The sequence below is a fragment of the Mirounga leonina genome, unplaced genomic scaffold, assembly GCF_011800145.1.
Source record: "Mirounga leonina isolate KUSES-001 unplaced genomic scaffold, KU_Mleo_1.0 Mir_115, whole genome shotgun sequence".
Lineage (NCBI taxonomy): Eukaryota > Metazoa > Chordata > Mammalia > Carnivora > Phocidae > Mirounga > Mirounga leonina.
The window spans coordinates 13,683,296-13,701,518 of record NW_023270268.1 but is presented as its reverse complement, the minus strand read 5'-3'; the positions used below and the strand labels follow the sequence as shown (position 1 = coordinate 13,701,518).

At 40.1% G+C, this 18,223-nt stretch overlaps 1 protein-coding gene across 13 annotated transcripts in view; it reads left to right on the top strand.

Annotated features, from left to right (window-relative positions):
- The window catches only part of RBMS3 (RNA binding motif single stranded interacting protein 3), a 739,797-nt gene that overhangs the window by 274,209 nt on the left and 447,365 nt on the right, over positions 1-18,223 (top strand). The window lies entirely within an intron of this gene.

The window sequence follows — 18,223 nt, the reverse complement described above, 5'->3', positions numbered from 1 at the left end:
ACCAAGAGTGAGAATTTTGTTCAATATGGGTGAAAACTGACAAAGAAAGAATCCAAGCACCCTCTCACAGAAATATACAAATACCAGATGGAGTTTCCTGCTTTCTGAAAGTTGATGACACTGTATTTCCAAACAAATATTGTATGCCAAAAATAAGAGCCCATCTGGAATTTTGTAATTAATTATTTTTTCTGCCAAAGATTCTTTTTTTTTTCCTACTGTAATGGCCACCTTCCATCCCATTCCTACCTTAGATCATAGGATTTCTTATGACCACTTACTTTACAACTGTATGAGCTATATAAAAATATGCAAAAATATTTGGAAATACTTGGTAACTTCACAATGACAAAAGTATGGGATGTTTTCATATACAAACAACAAGCTTCCCAACACACGTACATACATACGTCACCAAAGATGAAAAGTGGAAACAAAAGTCTCTGAAACAAGGGAAAAATCATTTATAGAATTTAAATCTGTTACTTTCATGTGAAGATTACAAAATTCTGTCCTCCAACACTGCATGTGTAACAAGTGCCCCAAAATAGTGTGTTTAGGAACATAGAATTAAAAGATGTCGTGATTTTGAAAGAGAAGGACACCAAAGGGTGACTGGAATTAAAGATGATCATTTTATTATATAAACTACATTTTTTTTTAAAGATTTTTTTTTTTTATTTGACAGAGAGAGACACAGCGAGAGCAGGAACACAAGCAGGGGGTGTGGGAGAGGGAGAAGCAGACTCCCCGCCGAGCAGGGAGCCCGACGCGGGGCTCGATCCCAGGACCCTGGGATCATGACCTGAGCCGAAGACAGACGCTTAACCAACTAAGACACCCAGGCGCCCCCTAAACTACGTTTTTGAAGTGTCTTGATGAGGGCAAACATTTCCTTCATAATGAGATGATGAAAACCAAGTATTTTCATATGGAATGCTATGTTTTAAAAAATCAGAACACTTTAAAAACATTACTATCTTCCTTTAATAAACATAACCAGACCCTTTGGGGGGGGGGGAAGAGACAGGAGAAACAAAGTTAAAGGGTTTATACAGTTGTTGATTTCATGGTTTGATCCAAGAGAGATAGTGCAGGACCAGGTCTCTTGTGATCCTGACCTTTGAGATGATAGAGAAACCTCTAGAAAAGCAGATCATTGTAGAGGACTGCCTTTTCTGTTCATAATCTCTCCTCTCTCCTGTTCCTAAGAGCATTCCTTGACTGGTGACAGTCCTGGGTCTTTCTTTTACCCTTTTAAAAGCCATTCATTAATTTGTTTATTCAACCAATATTTCTTGAGCATCTGTTATATCCCAGACAGTCTTGTGGGGGGTGAGAACCCAGGAGCGAACCAACGCCTATCTGAACCCTCAGCCAGGATAGAGCAGTATAGAAATTCTTACATCTTGCTCCTCATTAACACAGGAGGAGCCTCCAGCCCTGATTACACAACAGAATGTTTTAATATCATATTTTCACTCATTTATTCAATTAATATTTATTAAGGGATAATACTACACTTTTGGGGCACCTGGGTGGCTCAGTCGTTAAGCGTCTGCCTTCAACTTGGGTCATGATCCCAGGGTCCTGGGATAGAGCCCCACATCAGTCTCCCTGCCCCGCTTCTCCCTCTCCCACTCCCCCTGCTTGTATTCCCTCTCTCACTGTGTCTGTCTCTGTCAAATAAAAAAATAAAATCTTAAAAAAAAAAAATACTACTCCACTTTCTCTTTTAGGCTCTGGGGACCAATAGATACTTTAAAAGATCCTTTTCTATATTATATATACAAGTGAAGCACTTTTCTTAGAAATTGAATGTGTGGTTGTTGTTGTTTTTTAATATATATATAATATATATACATATATACATATACATATATACATAAATATATATAATATATAACACTGAAGCCCAGCTGCATAACTTCAGATTGCTTACACAGTTCATGGTATATTACACTGAGAAAATTTCAACTGAGACTAGGCTGCCTCATATTCAAAATTGGAGTAATAGTACCTAACTTAAGATATTATGAGATCTTGGGGCACCTACGTGGCTCAGTTGGTTAAGTGTCCGCCTTCGGCTCAGGTCATGATCCTAGAGTCCTGGGATCGAGTCCTGCATCAGGCTCCCTGCTCAGTGAGGAGCCTGCTTCTCACTCTAACCCTCCCCCCTCTCACATACTCTCTCTCTCTCATTCTCACTCTCTCAAATAAATAAATAAATAAATCTTAAAAAAAAAGGTATTATGAGATCTAAATGAGATAAAATGTAAAAAAAAAAAAACAAAATAGTGCATAACAGAATATGTTGCTTTGGTTTCTAGTATTACGTAAATTTTTATATTGATATTTTGGTCAATAGAGCGTTTTTTCTACTTTAAACCAGAATCTTGCAGAAAATTGCCAGGAAAAATGCTGGAATACTACTCTCCAGCCCCACCTTATTTTTTAGGATGGAGATCATCCTGTTGTAATGATGTGTCAGCTTAAGTCACATCAGCTTCTGGAAAGACGATGCCATCAGTCTGGGTCTAAATACAAGTCACCTTTATCATTTCCAAGAAAAGAATATCTTTAAAAAAAATCAATCTCAAAATGTCTGATGTTACTGAAACTATGCTGATTTTCATCCTCTTCCTAAAAGAGGATGCTTTGGATAGCAGGATTTGCCCTGAGTCATTATTATTATTATTATTATTATTATTATTATTATTATTATTGTTATTATTTTCATCCCTTCCTTCTTCATGAGGACAGAAAGCAAACTCTTAGGCCAATCTTTTTTTTTTCTTTTCTTTCTTTTTTTTTAATGTGTATTTCAACCCCAGAAGGAATTCCAAGCTTCCTGTTCATCAGCAGAAGAAACTAATCTAAAGTGAAGAAGAGGGAAATTTATTCTCCTCTCACCAGCTGTTTGGGGAAGGAAATTTAAATTATGTTCCAAAACATTTATTTTCTTGTATGCAGTATTTGTTAAATGGCTAAGAGACCCTAGGGCAAAGTGGAAGGAGTGCTTTCAGGAGTGTATAGAAAATGAGTTATTAGTGTGGTATTACAATGTCAGAAAGAAAAAAAAAATATTGTCTTGTGCCACAGCTTGTGAATCTTTGTGTGTTTGAAAAAATTTCCAAGGTCAAGTTTCTAAAAGTATGACTTGGAAACAGTGATTTTGCTACTTTTACAATTATCCTGTTGCACTGCGGAGTTCTGGCATTCTCTAGAGGGCACTTCTTTGTGAACATTTTTGATCTTGGTATTTTTCTGTCCCTTCTGGATGAGCCATCAGCTCACCTATTTTTTTTTTTTCTTCTGCTGAGCAATATTGTTCCTGGGCCCTTTTGTTAAGTCACAATAAACTAGACAAGCAACCAGCAGGCCCTTGACACAAAGTCACTTATAGATCTGAAAACCGTGCTGTGCTAACCTCACCTTAAAATCCTGTAGCATAAAACTCCAGTTCCTGAAAAACAGCTGAAGCGTTAACACTGAAACACTTGCCATCCTTTGTTTTCGGTACACATCTGACATATTTAGAAAACAGAATCCTGCCTTATTAAGATAACAATTACTGGTTTTTAGTTATGGTAACCTTGACATCCAGCATCTTCCAGGTCTCTCTGGAAGTTAAATACTTTGTCTTGTTGTCCCCCAAAAGTGCATGAACACAGATCAGGTCAATGTCTCGATTTTACGGCTGGTATGGCAAATTGACAAGAATCTGTGTTACTCCTTAAATTATGTAATTTTATAATAAAAGGGCATTTTAGAAGAGAGGTGAAGACTTGTTTGTCAAAAAGAGTTATGTGACTTCTAATGCCTAAAGTTTTGGATGGGACTGAATAAAAGCAGAGGTTTTTGTTTTGCATGAACTCATCCATTCATTCACTCATTCATTCATTCATTCATTCAGTCTTCCAGTGGCTAATATGAGCCATAAAGTGTCACAAGTCCCGCTGTACTGTCCCGTTATGAGCAAAACCGCTCTGTTCTCTATTATCTTGGCCCTGAAAGTCTGTTGGGAGAAAACACAATCATCTTATAAGCAAATGAAGTAATCTACAGATCGTGCCTGGTACAATGGAAGACATTAACAACATGTGATGATAGAGACTAACAGAGGGAAGAAAGAATCCAGCTTCCGTACAGTCTGGAAGATGATCAGTTATCTCAGTAAGAGGGAACAGCAGGTGCAACAGTCCTGAGGCAATGTAGCCAAAGTGCAGGGAGGGAGCAGGAGGATATCATGAGCTTTGATGTAAAATTGTTCAAAAGTTCTTCATAACATATGGTCAGGTCATGTTATCTGTCTTGTATTATTTCATGCAACGCCTTGTAAATTGCTCCTCTTTAGTCTCTTATTAGATGCCCTTGTTAAGTTCTTGAACTCACAGTTTATTTACCTGTCCCTAAATCATTGCTGAAACTAGGATGCTGTTTCCCCTTCATCATCATGCTAAGCAAAAAACAAAAACAGGAAAAAAGAGAAAAAAATGATTCCATTTCTGTGAGATTCTAGAAAAGACGGATTCATCCATAAAATTCATCAGGAAGCAGATCAGTGGTATCTGGGGCCTAGAAGCTACAGGGAAGGGTGATGATTCTAAAGGGGCAATGAGGGGTTCTAGGCGGGGTTGGGGGAGGGGGAGATGAGAGTATTCCATATCTTGATTGTTACGATGAAAGTATTCCATATCTTGATTGAGTGACTATATTTGCAAAATTCATCAAACAGTACACTGAAATGGGCATTTATTATGTGTGAATTATATTTCAATAAAGTTGATTAAAAAGTTATAAAATAAGAAAAAAAAAGAAAAGAACTTTTTAAAAAAAAAAAAAAACAGCTCAAATTTCCTTTCTCCATCATCTCTTCCCTAGTCAGACATAAGCTTTCCTTCCACCATTGTGTTATGTGCTCTGGGTTTTTGTACTTGTGACAAGCATAGCACATGCAGCCTTTAATGAGCATCTTGGTGTTAAGCTGGCTGTTTCTCCTTGCAGCTTGCATATTACCTTAGGAGAGAATCTGCGTCTCATTTGTCTTTTTCTCCCCCCCGAAGCACCTACCTCAGAACTCACTGAGCACTTGTTAAATCAATAGCACTATTTTCGTATTTACATCCTGCCTGGCTCCCAGAAAGGATGAACAGGAAACAGCATTGATTTCCAGGGGTTGATGAATGAAGGGGGTGTTCTTGGCACTGGAAGCCACATCCTGGCTCCATGTGTAAAAATTGGGGGCAAAATGGGTTTTTGACTTATCTTCTTCACACCTGTACTTGCTTATTGATTGAGTGAAATGCTTGCGATGGTTTCTCTCTTCTCCAGTAGGGAAATGCTGTACAGACCCTCTGCATTTTCCTTCTTAATGGTCCATTATTTCTCTGTAGAGAGGCCAGTGGTGGAATCAGTGTTGGCAAACCGCAAAGAAGTGGACACGACAATGTAATAGGAAGGCAGCTATTATGTTCCATTATTACCTCGAGTGAAGGGAAATCGAAGGAGCATAGTGGTCTATTGCATAATGCCACTCTCGGGTTGTTATGGGGGAAAGCTCTGTAAATCAGCCCTCCTGTGCTGATTCTTGAGAAGACTTTTCCTCCCTTCCCACATACCCTCTTCCCTATGCAATTTTTCATGTTCTCAACTGGCCGATTCCCTGGAATATTAGCTTTTCAAAATATGGCACAGAAGTTCACCAATTCCTTCCAACTCATAACACTTTAAAATTGCAACTCCAAATTATTTCTGTAAAAATAGCTGATTTTTATGACTCCTAGGGGATTTCTTATTTTAATCTGAAACCTTCAGAAATGGTTCAGTTTTGTGGAAATGATGGGAGAATGTCTGCTCTTAGCAGTTTTTGTGTTCAAGGGCAAACCAACCTCTGTGCTTGCTAACTCTAATTTTCCAAGGGTTATGAGACTTTAATTTGATTCTTTATCCAGTGTGCATAAAACGTTCACTGGAATTTGCATAATACATTTATTGTATAATCACTCTTCACATTGGTTACCTGCTTCCTCAAATGAACATTGCTTTTTTAAGGGGATATATTAATGTAGGGCCAATTTGAACATTGTAACTAAACAGAATTAGGTATATCTCTGAAGGACAAACATAAAGGAGAGAGAGAAGGAGGACATGTACTTGTTCTGAAATTGGCTATTATATAAAAATAGCCCCGATCCTGCATTGCCAAGTATTAATTTTGCAAACAGAAGCAGGAAAAAAATTGCTGTCTTTAAAAACACAGAGATTTATTTTGTGGAGAAGGAATACACTTGCCTGGCTTGTCTCTTAAAATGCAGTTTAGGCAAGTGGATTCCATCAGGATGCCAGATTTTAGCACAGTCTAAGAAGGTGAGGGAGTTGGCGAGAGAGGGTGCCGTAGGCACTAGGCCAGGAGCTTTGAAGGCATTTTAATTCATTCAGTGCCCAGAGCCAATATGTAATTAAGGTGATATTATTACTACCCTCAAATTTGGTTTAGTGTTCTGTGCCTTTGGATTCATTGCTATCAAACAGCAGAGCGAAGATTTGAACCCAGTCTGTATATGATGCCAGCATCTTTGTCCTTCAACCACACCAAACAGTTTTCCATTAAATACACTTGTCTAGTGTGAGCCACTTTGGAGACTGTGTATTTCTCAACATCAGCACTGTCCAGTGGAGCCTGAAGAGCACTTGGCACAGGGACTGTTCGGGGATTGGAAGACCTGATAGAGGTTGCATGATATGACGTTGAAGATCCCCATTTCCCCCGCAATTTCATAAGGATAGTAGGTGCAGTCCAGACCTGATGAGTGGTTTGTTGCAGACCAGAGTGTCTCAGTCTTTAATATGCATACAATCATCTGGAGATCTTGTAAAAATGTAGAGCCTGACTGAGTAGATCCACGATGGGCAAGAGATTCTTTTTTTTTTTTTTTAAGATTTATTTACTTTAGAGAGAGAGAGAGGAGGAGGAGGGAGAGCACGAGCAGGGGGAGGGGTAGAGGAAGAGGGAAAGAGAGAATCTCAAGCAAACTCCCTGCTGAGTGTGGAGCCATGTGGGGCTCCATCTCACCACCCTGAGATCATGACCTGACCTGAAATCAAGAGTCAGCCGCTCAACCAACTGAGCCACCCAGGAGCCCCACAGTGGGCAAGAGACTCTGAATTTCTGCAAATTCTCAAGTGATGCCATTGCTGCTGGTCCACAGACCAGACAGAGAGTAAGAAAGTAGAAAACCTCTCTGAGGAGGCCCCTCTGATCTCTGCTTACAGAGCCATTTCTCTAATGATCCAGGTCCTGACCTTAGTTAGGACATTGTACTTAACCATCCAGGTCACAGTTCTCTAAACGGCATCTTAACCAGCATATATATCCTAGGATCATTGAAATCCCATTGTTTTTAGGCAACCAAGACTCATCAAGCAAGTTCTGCCTGTAAGAGAGAAGACCTAAGTTGCAAGCCATGGATCACCAGCTATTAAAGGGACACAGAAGAGTTGGTACCATCAGCTCGCATACCAATTTCCATACTATAGTAAAATTTCCTTGGGGAAAACGTATCTTTCATTGTTGAGGAAAAAAAATCTCACTTTCAACTTCAAAATAAATGTATAATGACATGACTATTGAAATTCTTGGCATCCTTTCTGAATCACAGATCTGAAATTGTGTCTCAAGGTCCCAATATACTTCCAAAATTCCTTTGAGATGGGTCCAACCTAATTGCAATGAGAAGGAAAATGGGCCTCCAATCTCCTGTATTTCAGGAGGGCATTATTTGAATTTGATTTAACTGGCTTCTGAGATCTTTGGTTTGCATGCATTAGGGTCTTTGAAGTATCTTTCAAAGAAACAAAAAACTCAGAAAAAAAATCATTCTCTAAAGTCTACGAGACTTTAAGAGTATTGCTTATTCCTATTTTATTAATTTTAAAAATCTTTCAAAATGTTGGAATAAGATCAGTCTTGCAATCAGTTGGCTAAGGCATAATGTAGAGCTCAGAAATCTTTAAGAAAAAGCTAGGCATTATGCTGAGCGAAAGAAGTCAATCAGAGAAAGACATGTATCATATGATCTCACTGATATGAGGAATTTTTTTTTAAGATTTTTTATTTATTTATTTGAAAGAGAGAGAGATAGGGAGCAGGAACACAAGCAGGGGGAGTGGGAGAGGGAGAAGCAGGCTTCCTGCTGAGCAGGGAGCCCGATGTGGGGCTTGATCCCAGGACCCTGGGATCATGACCTGAGCCGAAGGCAGACGCTTAACAACTGAGCCACCCAGGTGCCCCTGATATGAGGAATTCTTAATCTCAGGAAACAAACTGAGGGTTGCTGGAGTGGTGGGGGGGTGGGAGGGATGAGGTGGCTGGGTGATAGACACTGGGGTTGGTATGTGCTATGGGGAGCGCTGTGAATTGTGTAAGACTATTGAATCACAGACCTGTACCTCTGAAACAAATAATACATTATATGTTAAAAAAAAAAAAAAAAAGAAGATAGCAGGAAGAGAAAAATGAAGGGGGGGAAGTCGGAGGGGGAGACGAACCATGAGAGACTATGGACTCTGAGAAACGAACTGAGGGTTCTAGAGGGGAGGGGGTAGGGGGATGGGTTAGCCCGGTGATGGGTATTAAAGAGGGCACATACTGAATGGAGCACTGGGTGTTATTCGCAATGAATCATGGAACACTACATCAAAAAAAAAAAAGAAAGAGCTAGGCAATTGGATGTTGAAAATAGTAGATTAACAAGATTATATGAATCCATATTTATTGATCAGGAAAGGTAGCCACATGCCTTATTAAGAGAAAAAAGCAGATTATAAAACTGCATAATCTGATACTATTCGGGTTAAAAAAATAAATAAATAAATAAATGAACAGTTTATTTTTGGGCCGTGGCATCATGGTTAATTTCCCTCCATATTGACTGAAATTTCCTCAATAAAATTGTATAACTTTTAAAATTAGAAGAAAACAACACTACAATTTATTTTTAGGGGGAAAATGGACAGTTGGGGAGCCATTTATAAAATCTTAAATACAATGCTTTTCATTTCATGTTTTTGATAACAGGAATAATTTTTTTAGGATTTTATTTATCTGAGAGAGAGAGAGAGAGAGAGAGAGAGCACAAGCAGGGGGAGGGGCAGAGGAAGAGGGAAAAGCAGACTCCCCACTGAGCAGGGAGCCTGCCACAGGGCTTGATCATGACCTGAGCCAAAGGCAGATGCTTAACCAACTGAGCCACCCAGGCACTCCTGATAGCAGGAATAATTTTTATCACTCTATAAGTCCCTAAGTGCTTCTAATGCATACAACAGTAGAGCTCAAGATTAACTTTTGGTTGCTTTTTTAAGTTAGAACATCAGAAGGAATCATAGGAGAGTTTCTTGGGAAAGTGAACCACAGTGCTAAGGTCTAAGTAGAAAGGAACTTACATTTATTTCAGTGAATACTGTTTTGTTTGGCTTGATTTTTATTTTTTATTTTTATTTATTTATTTTTTTACCCCATGCATTCTGTTACTATCAATTACCTATATGTACACATAAGTTTCTTTATTTTTAAAATTTGAATACAGAACTAGAATCATATTTGTTATATCAGGTGGGATGAAAAGAAGTAATTTGGGATCTAATAGGATGTAAAAGACACCATTTTTCATAGTGCTAGGGACAGTACTTTTGGACATTTATTTAAAATACTTGGAATAAGGCCTATAAACACATGACTGAAGACTGCATCCAGTAAAATATGGGTTTAAAATAGAAAATGCATGACTTTTATTAAACAGAAGCTTCCTGAGGGTTTCAAAGTGAGTTTTGTCAAAGGTTTAGAAGGAGGAAATCATGCATGGAGCCTTTCCCAGGAAATTTAAAAGTTTAAAGGAATACCGGGCCTTGTGCAGAAATTGAGATGAAGTGACAAGACAGTGGAGGGAATATCTAGAATGTAGAGTATAGCAAAAACAGAGACTCACAGATAATACATCCTTCTTAAAAAGAGTCAACCTATATGTAGGATTCACCTCTGCTTCCTTCCTTTTTGCACTGAGCTACTTAATGCATCCCTCTGGGTGGTTGGCTAGTTCTGCTACAATATCCATCCTCTAAAGATGAAAGGCCATGGGTTAGGGGATGTCTCTGCTCTAGAAGGATGTGAAAGACTACACACATGCTTCCTAGGCCATCAGCTAGAGCCATTGAGTGTCACTGTGCATTAAAGCACCTGGGGCCTGGGGGTGGAGGCATGGGACTCTCCTTCCATGGATTCTCACACACTGAGACCATCATCTCTGCTTTTCTGATGGATGAGTCATCTACAATTCCCCAAGTCTGTAAGACCAGAGCAAGGAGAGGGAGGGCAGGATGGGCACTCTGGAATGAAATCATAGCTTGTTTTGCCTACCCTACTGTGCGCTGCGATTGTAGAGATATAATTAGAGTGTTCAGTTACAGCTTGCTTCCATCATAGTTACAAACTCAATGGAATTATTTTATCAGTACCCTGGCTGGCTCCTGGAGCCACACAGCATTACATGTTTGTACATCCCTCTGCTGTTGATGGCAGAGACACATAGGACCAAACGTTCACACAAGACATATATTTTCTTTGTATTCTTGAACACTGCCTGTTAGCAAAGGAGGGCTTTGCAAGATGATTCACAGAGGTTAATCTGCCCAATTACAGCCAAGCAGACTGCTCCCTTAATCTCTGCAATATTATAATAAAATAATGGTTAGTCTCATCGAAGACCTTGGCAAATCAGTGAGTTTCTTTAATCTTAATAAAGCATAGTGATCTCTCTAAGCCCATAAATGATGATCCTGATCTTAATTTTAACTTTACTCAGTATAAAGAAGCAATTTCTCTCATTTAAAAATCAATTGAACGGGGTGAGTAGGGAAGTGAGTTTGGGGATTTGAATTTGTGTTTGGTTTAATAAGACTTTCTGTGCAACATAAATGGAATGAGATAGTGTCCCATTTTCAAGTGGTATACTACTAAGTACTTTTCTCCCTAAATTTGTCTGTCTTTGTAATTGTTCTGTTCTGCCGGGAAATGCCATATGGGATCTAATTTCTTTTCCTGGTGCTCCCTTTTGTCGTTTGTACAAAATGTATTGACTTTGCCCCCACCTGGAAGAAATATTTGCCATGTTGAAATACTAGCATTTTCCTTTCACTTTTTTATGTGGTGCTGGTTCCTCTCCATACTTTGTATTTAACTTAATTCATTTCTGCTGCGCACAAAAACTGGCAAACAGAGAGATAGAATAATACATACAAACATAAATTTAAAACATGGATAATTTTACCATCATGCCACACATCGAAAGGCTTTGTGCATGTTGAATCAGGCATTCATCTCTGATTAGCAGAATTGTATACAAAAAACCATGTGTACTATACCGAAGGAAAACATGGCATTTTGCATATGCTCACCTAATGTAACCCCCTATGTGTTAGAAGACTCTCTATTGGGCTCCTGGGTGGCTCAGTCAGTTAAGTGTCTGCCTTTGGCTTAGGTCATGCTCCCAGGGTCCTGGGATGGAGTCCCGAATCAGGCTCTCTGCTTGGTGGGGAGTCTGCTTCTTTCACTGCCTCTCCCCTTGCTTGTGCTCTCTCTCTCTCTCTCACACTCTGTCCCATGCTCTCTCTCTCTCAAATAAATAAGTAAAATCTTTTTTTTAAAAAAAAGGCTATTGTATTTAAATTTCCTTATCTACGCTACTAGACCATTAAACTGCCTGACAGGAGGGACTATATTAGAGTCTTAGTTTTCCCTGCAGCATCTAGCGAGCTCTTTCTTGCACATAGTAGATGTTCAGTAAATGAAATAATAGGAAAGTCACATCATGATTTAAAGGCATTCCTCCTAATGGGTAAATCCTACTCCAAAAATTGATGTCTCATTTTAGTGTTTCTGGCACCAGAATATCAGAATGTTTGGGTAATTAAGTTTAAACATCAGGGGAATCTAGTGAAGTAATCTGTTTACTGTATATAGGACGTTGTTACCCTTCTTATTTACCTCTATTTGCTAAGCATCTGAGGGCTGTAGCCCTTTGCAGAGAAAGTACACATGCTTGTCTTTTTTTGTGTGGATAAAATCATTCCAAATTACTTTCTGAAGATGTTTCAAAGCATAGGTGATTTCAGATTTTAATGGCTTAAATTTTCTTTCGCTCAAAATAAGCATTCTTGTGCTGGCTTTTGCATTCTAGCAGGATTTATCTTTTGCCTTTATTTTTCACACATCTAAGTTGGGCTGTATGGCTATTCTGGTTCCTCTGTAGTACCCTTGCTTCATTATACTAATCACCGCAAAGAAGATACTGAAGTCATGACTGGGATTTCTGGTTAGTTTGGTTTTATAGATATACAAGGGGTGAAGAATTTATCAGTGCTACGTGCAACCACCTTCTTTGATCACATAATGCAGAGAATTAGGAAATGCAATAATAAGAAAAAGACATTCAGCAATCACTCAACATTTTCGCGATGCGAGAGAAATTAGCCGAAATGCAAGGCAAGGAGGCAGCCTGGACTCCACCGGACCTGTAGGAAGCCTGCAAACCACTCCTCCCTTCTGCCAGGTCACCTTCCCTCCCTCAAGCTCTGGTTTTCTGCTCTGTGCTCAGATGAGAGCCACAGAATATCATTAAGCCGAAACAGAAGGAGGGGGGATTGATGGGAGGGCAATTCTTAAACATCTTCAACTGTTCAATTTGAGTAGAATTTCAGTTGAACGTGTAATTCCCAGACAAAGTGTTCGCTTATTCTGTTTAAAAATCGCATTTGACTCACAGCTGGATCGTCTTTGAAAGAAGTTGGGTGTTACATCAAGCCATCTGTGTTTCAAGTGGGCTTATGACAGCCATTCTGAAGAAGAAGAGCAACGCAAATGTTGTGAGATTTAGTGTGCAGTTCACTCTGAGAGCAAGTCTCCCTCCACTGACTAGATGCCACCACAAATCCGAACTAGGAGTTCTGGCTTTAATGTCTCTCTGCTGCCCCCCGTAGAAATCCCAATGTTGGTAAACGGGTAAGCAGTTTAAATAGAAAATTTGAAAAGCGAGCAGCAACAGAGGAGTACAAGCTAGGCTGGTGAAGGTGGCAAAGAGACTTTTAACAAAACGCAAATGGATTGTCACACAGTGGTCCAGTTGAATGGCAAAGGTCGCAGAGAAGTTGCCTACAAATGCAACCCACTGGGCCAATCCATTGTTTGTAGAACTCGGTAACAATTTCTGTGTGTGTGTGTGTGTGTGTATTTTTTCTATAAAGTCACCATGCTTGTGGTGCAATAAAAATAGCAAAGCTTTAAATTAACACACCAAGTTTTAGGCATTTCAGGAAAGCATTGATTATATCTGCCAATGGAATGAGTGCATTTGGCGAATGACCTAATTAGCGTGGAGTTGGTTCTTTCTCACTGCTCTGCTTCCCGCTAATTGCAGAACCGCTGGCCTTCTCCCCCTGACAAGGAAGAAAAACAAGGACAGGGGTGTGTGGAGAAAACAGTGACATTCAGGTTTAATTCATTTGAACCTGCTGCCAAGCTTAATTATGTAATTGAGGGAGTGAGACTGGTGTGCGTCCAGTCACTTGGGCTTGTGTTTGCGACGGTTTCCCTTCACCAGTGTTTTAGGGAGGATTTTAGCAGTGACCATAAAGCATTATTAGCTGGAGCTGAACTAATCTCCCTACCCTGCCCCTCTCCAGATGTAGGTGCAGAGGTTCCTGTACCCAGACTTGATTCTCTTTCATTAAGGAAACAAATTGAAACCAAATTGAAGTCACTTTATTTGGTAATAAATGCATCATTATTCTTTCAGAGCGGCTTTGCATTTCGTTTTGTTCTTCTGGTTGCGTGTAGTGTATACCGTCACATAAAACTCAGGAATGCAACGTGCATTTCTACAGTCAGAGTGTTTTTCGGGACTGCTTGAGACATTTTTACCTCTGCACTTTCATTTTAATTAGTGAAATATGCATGGAAAACACATAGCCTGGTGAAATATTTCATATCTGGTGGCTTATTCTTCATTTGTAACTTTGTGTCAGGAGATCTGAGCACCCCTGTTGCGGTGGAGTCTTCTGTAGAAGAGATATTTTTGTACAGAGGCACCCCTCTCCTTGCTGGCCTGATGGCTCTAGAAATACACTCTTCTCAAAGTTCATCCGTTCCCTCCCTGATTCAGAGAAAGCTCAGGTGTCTCATTCCCTCACAGAGATTTCTTCTGTCTGGACTGAAGTTCAGCCCTGGAGATCAGCATTGTGATTTTGTAATATCCTGTGTAATGTGTGGGGGTTGAAGGAAAGGGAGGGAGCCAGAGAAGAAGCCATGTTGGAATAGAGGCAGTCCTGAAATCGGGGACCGCCTGGCTGGGTGGCAGCATGGCGGAGCCAGACGGGGACCGTTTGGCATTTATATTGTTCTTTATAGTCAAAATATATTAATAGACGTTTTAATCAGTTAATTCCCACTCTGGTCTGTGAAGTATTAGCACCTTTTAAACATGCCTTTAATTAATTTGACAAATATTTATTAAGCACAGGCTATGTGTTAAGTACAGTCCCAACATCCAGGTACATACGAATAAATAACACTCATTAACCAAGAGTGATCTTTTTTCTTTTTCTGCCGTCAAGTTGAAATCAGCTAAGGGAAGGATCCCTCTTTTAGTAAGGGCAGCACTGCATATGAGTTCCACATTCTCTCACTCCTTCACTTTTCAGGAACATTATTCTATAAATTATCCCCTTGCCCTCCTGAAGTTTTGATCTCTTGCTTTCTGCTTGATCATTCCTATTCCTATTTGAAATTGCCAAGAACAGTCCCATAGTGGGTGCAACAAATAAACATTTGTTGAATAACTTGAATGAATCCTCTGTAGTTCCCTGGCTTCCCATTGAAATCAGCTGAGGAACATACATGTACACACACACACACACGCACTCAGTTGTGTATGTATGTGTGTGTAAACACCTGGGCACATTACTAAAGATACTGATTTACTTTCCTGGGGGTGAGAAATGGACACTGGTATTTCTTTTTTAAGCTCCCCAGGTGATTCTAGTGTACAGCTAAGGTTAAGAACCGTGGTATCTCCTATCTTAAAACAAACCAAAACAACTCGTTTGACCTCGTATTACCCCTCTAGCGGACCTGTCTCTTAATTCTTCCCAGCAAGATAACAGCAAGGAGAACTGCAAGCACTCTCTCGACCTCCTCCTCTTTCTCTCACTCTTCAACTAGTCCAGCAGGCTTCAATCCCCACCACTTGGCCTGAAGCAAATCATGATCATGACACCCAAGTTCCTAAGCACACTGGACATTTGCAGCTCTCATCTTGCTCACACTGTCCATGGCACGTGACAGTTGATTTCTCTGTCTTTCTTGGAACACCTTCTTCCCTTGGCTTTGAGACATCCTATTCCCTTTTCAGTCCCTCTTCCTCTCTGATTCTCCTGCAGCCTCCTTTGCAATCTCCTGTTATTACCTGTCACCTAAATGCTGAAGTTGTTCAAGCTCCAAACCTGGGCCCTTGGTTTCTACTTACACTAGGCATTTTTGTCTATTTCCGTCTCTGTAAATCACATCTTTATGTTGTTGACCTCCTAATTTATATTTCCAATCCTAGCCTCTTTTCTGAGCACCAGCCTAATACATCCAATTGCTCCTTGACATTTTTACTTAGATGTCTCACAGGCATTTCTGACTCAACCGATATTTTAATTTTCCCTCTCCCCTGTTGGATCCTCCTCCAGACTCCCCACTTCAGTAAATCACATCTCTACCCACCCTGTGGCTTCTGCTGAAAAATCAGTAGTAAGCCTTGTCGTCTGTATCTCCCTTACTCCCAAGCTAGTCGATCCATCATCAAGTCCTGATAATTCTGCCTCTAAAATATAATTCAAATCCTCCACTTCATCCCCACCATTTTATCACCAGCCACCATTTGTCCAGATTGCTCTAATAGCCCCCAAATCTTCTCCTGATTCCACTCTTGCTGCCCACCTTCTCCACAACCATTCAATCTTCTGTGGAAGCCAGTTGGAGGGATATTTTAAGAAATGCAAATCATTTCATGCCACTGCTTCCTTAACTTTCAATAATGAGCACTCCATTGTTAGATTCTATATTACATGCTTTTGTTTTCTTTCAAGCACCTAATTATAGATTCATTATATGGTTATTTGTTTTATGTCATTTGTTTATATCTCTCAACTCAACTCTAAAAATGCTTAAGTGTGGGAAGTGGGACTATTCTTTTCTTTTTTAAGGTTTTATTTATTTGAGAGAGAGAGAGAGAGCACAAGCAGAGAGGAGAGGGAGAAGCAGTTTCCTTGGGAACAGGGAGCCCGACATGGGGCTCGATCCCAGGACCCTGCGATCATGACGTGAGCCAAAGGCAGACAGTTAACCGACTGAGCCACCCAGGTGCCCCAGGACTGTTCTTTTTAACTCCTATATACCATGTGCCTGGCAAAGTTGCCTGAAATAGAATTTCTTTACTGAATGAAAAAATGAGCATGTGAATGGATGAGGATGATTGACCAAAGCATGAGGTGGGAGGAGACACCTTGTCAAACCTCACTTAGCCAGTTCTACTGAGAATTCAACCGCTCCGTTAATAAATGTACTGACTGAGTGAACTGCACTGAATCCGTTTGTGGAAGTGTTTTTTTCTATGTCCTGACTTCAAAATCAAGGAATTTTCGAGAACTGTGTCCTCTCCCTGGTGGGCTTCAGGATCTACTCAAAAGAGTTTGCAAAGTGTGGTTAAAAAGTAGTTCGTTGTGTGGTGCATTTGGAAAGGGCTTATGAGGGCTTTACTTCAAATCCTGGACCCGCCAATTAAGCAGCTTGCAATTTAGGGGCTAGTTGTGCCACCTTGCTTGAGGCTCTGTTTCTTCACATATCCATGAATGGGCAGGCACGAGGCCAGTAAGACCTGACATCATCATTCCCCCAGGGATCAACATGTCAGCCACCCAGCACAGTACGTGGTACAAAGGAGATAATGTCTCCATTTTAGTTTTATTTTCTGTTCCCCCTGACTCTACGTCTTGACTTATTTTGTTCTTTTCCCCCTTTCTCTTTCTGCTTTTATTTCCCCTGACTCATCTTAGTGGGTGGTAATACTCCTATTACTCACATAGTTTGAATTATGTGGGAAGAGAAGAATTAGCGGGACTTACAGAGGAGGCTTCCCTTTGGATGAGAAACACAAACCTCACAGCTTCTCTGCCCAGCTTTTCAAGAGCATTTTATGGTACACTGCTGTGTAACAAGTTCATTTTAGGATAACATGCTGGGAGAGAGAAAAAGAAGAAGGGATTCGAAGGGAGAAAATTAAAAAGTTAATTAAAAGAAACAACTTGGTAATTGAATTCCCTCGTGCTCTTCTTTGATTACGGGGGGGTAGGTCATAGAGCATGGTTGGTAGGTTTGCTTTGGTAGCTCGCCTCCAAACTTCTGAGGAATAAGGATGAGAGTGCGGAGTAGATCCCTGCCTGACAGATGAGGAGAGGATATCTATGATGGGCTTCTTAGACATGCCACACAAAGCTGCCCTCGTACTCATTCTTGAGCTTTTTTATTTTGAAATATTCTTGGCAGCTGACATTACAGTGAGGCTAAGCCCTGGACTAAGATCAGCTAGTTTATGGGCCTGCCGAATCCCCTTTCCACCGATTCCGCTTCATTGACTCTAGCTATTTCTCTAGACTTACTCTGTATTCACGCTCACACAGGCACAAGGACAGAGAACAGTGTAGAGAACTCCCGCTGTGCCTTTTTCAGATTATACTCAAGTAACAAGTGACAAGGGTCTACTTTTGTTATTTTTAAAAGAAGCTGTGAATATTTATCTATTTAATTACTCTATCACATGTATCACTTAAGAGTTCTATAATTTATCTAAGACGTTATCACTGAGTGAGACAAGGTCCTATGGTGCATTTGCATGGGCTTAGGTATCAACGAGAACTAGGTTCAGACCCTAACTCTCATTCACAACCTTTATTCATTCACACAGTCAACATACATTTGTATATCAGATGTGTACTGTGTTCTAGGCCCTGCAGAGGTTGTTGGCGATAAGTTTAAGTTCTATCAAGGCTTTTAGTAACATCAGCTTTTTTGAGGTTTTGAGAAGTCACTATAGACATAGACTTTTCTATATTTTTCAGCGTTTTGCTCTCC